Source organism: Mixophyes fleayi, chromosome 1 (assembly GCF_038048845.1).
Source record: "Mixophyes fleayi isolate aMixFle1 chromosome 1, aMixFle1.hap1, whole genome shotgun sequence".
Classification (NCBI taxonomy): domain Eukaryota; kingdom Metazoa; phylum Chordata; class Amphibia; order Anura; family Limnodynastidae; genus Mixophyes; species Mixophyes fleayi.
In genome coordinates, this window is record NC_134402.1 from 159,762,011 (window position 1) to 159,764,585 (window position 2,575).

Consider the following 2,575-nt stretch of genomic DNA (forward strand, 5'->3'; position numbering starts at 1 on the left):
TTTCTTTAAGCTGCATATGTGAAAACACACTGGGAGGTTTCACATTGTAGTGCTTTGGTTAGCAGTGTCCAATTGCAGACATTCTGATTATGACAAGAGAGTCCCTGAAGACGAAAGCACTTAAGCAGCAGACATGTGCAGCGCAGGATTTATTCAGGGTTTTAGATTTACCTATAGCATACTACAAAACCAAACGGCCAGTGTATAAGTTGTCCTTTCTGGGGATCAAAATCGATACCCTAGCAGTTTGCTGCTGGTTGCCGGAGAATAAGATCAACAAAATGAGACAGGCCCATTCCCATGGACCGATATTTCTGCCGGAAACTCCAAAAGGATATGGCCGGTAAGGTTAAGCCACACGCAGCTATCCGTTTATCGCAAGAGATAAAGGAAGACTTTTTGATTTGGTTGGAATTCCTTCGAGATTTTAATGTCAGCGAATTTGGCCTACTCCCCCGAATTCCAACAAACAATTGGAGTTGTACACAGACGCGGCAAGAGCTCACAGGTTTGGCACTTACCTCAACTGTGAATGGTGTGCCGCACGCTGGCCGGAATCGTGGCGCCAATCAGGTTTGGTACACAACTTGTTAGTGTTAGAACTTTTCCCAATTATTGTGGCAATGGAGCTCTGGGCGGCTATATAAGGTGGCTGTCATATAAAAAAATTTGGTGCGATAATTTAGGCATGGTACAATCCATCAACAAATTGAGTGCATCTTCGGAACATGCCATAGGTTTGTTGCGACATCTGATTTTGCAATGTCTAGAGCAGGACATCACTTTTAATGCGAGACACGTGCTGGGCACTAAAAACAGCATTGAGGACACCTTGTCACGTTTTCAATGGTGTAGGTTTAGGGATCTAGCACCAAGAGCCAATGTACAAGGGACTGTATGCCCTCCTTATGTTTGGCAGATCATCAAGCTGACATGAGAGGACTGGCCGAGCGATCGTTGGCTCTATCCATGAGACGGGCATACGGGAAATCATGGCAACAATGGACCCAGTTCCTGAAAGCTAGGAAGATACCAGTGTCAGGTCAGGCGGAGGCCATGTCAGAATTCATGTGGGAGCACTACAGGGAAGGGGCATCAAAGGTGGCTATGGCATCCGCCCTAGCAGGTATATCGTTAATGTCTCACCTTAATGGGATCAGCAATGTCACCAAGAACTTTATATTTTCCAAGGCCTTAAGGGGCTGGGCAAGAGAGAGGCCTATATCACCATACACTAGGAGGCCAGTTGATATACAATTGCTGCATAGCCTAATGGGTGCTCTGATTACGGTTGCGCATGACAAGTATGAACTTTTGCTTTTTAAAACAGCGTTTACATTAGCATTTTTTGCTGCCTTTAGGATTTCAGAATTGGTAGCACAATCTAGAACACGTAGTTTATCAGGTTTGACAGTTCAAAACACCATAATCCAAGAAAAGCAGCTGTTATGTAAAATCAGCAGGTCTAAAATGGATCAGACAGGGAAAGGTTGCTGGATTCAGATGTAAGCGCAAGCAGTTGTAGAAATTTGTCCCATTATTTTAACAACCCAGTTTTTAAAGCTAAGACCCAATAATTGCATGTTATTGTTAGTTCATTAAGATCGTTCCCCCTTGACAAGGTATCAATTTCAGGCCTATTTAAGAAAACAATCACATGCCTTGGCTTAGATGCCTCGCAGTTTGGTACACATTCCTTCCGCATAGGTGCGGCAACCTCAGCAGCGTTATCAGGAGCTTCGTGGCAGCAATTAGGAAGCTAGGTCGTTGGAGATCAGCCACATATAAAAAATACATTAGGCCAAATGTTGTCATTTAATGTTTTTTGTCTCTTTTTTTTACTCATTCTGTCTTTCCAGTTACCCATGGCTCTTCTGCTCGTCGCGTTTTACGCAAGGGCGTGAAGGGATTTTCCCCGTTTTTTCCTTGGATCAAGGCCTGATTAGTGGTGTGCCTCCGGGGTTTATAAGGGTTTTGCCTTCACATGGGTGACCTTTCCTCTACTCGTCTATCTCCTTTTCGAACTACAGGCTTTTCCTTCATTACACTAAATTGAATTTTGTCAGGAATACGGCATTTGAGACAATGCCCTGACAAAGAATAATTTGTTTCGCAGGTATCCCGAAAAAAACTAAAAAACATATGGATAATCGGTCATTCATTCGTGTTTTGGGTGGCCGAACACGCCAAGGCCTTAGACCGATCTGATTTCCCAGGGCCCATTAAAATTTATTGGTTAGGCAAAAGAGGGCTTTGTTGGCGGAACCTTATGTCCTGGATTATCAAGCTAGTCTCACAATGGGGTCCACCGGATGTATTGGTAATCCACCTGGGAGACAACGATTTGGGGCAAGGCAAATCATTAGATTTAATGATAAACATACAGCAAGACCTACAAATCATTGGAAATAAATGGACGTCCACAGCAGTAATTTGGTCCGCAATAACTTCCAGATTAAATTGTAGAACGATCATTGCCCTGAAGATTATGATTAATTTAGTTAAAAATGTTAACTGGATTGTGAGGAAGGTAGTGAACGCGTTAGGGGGCTTTGCAATAGACTACTGGTGAATA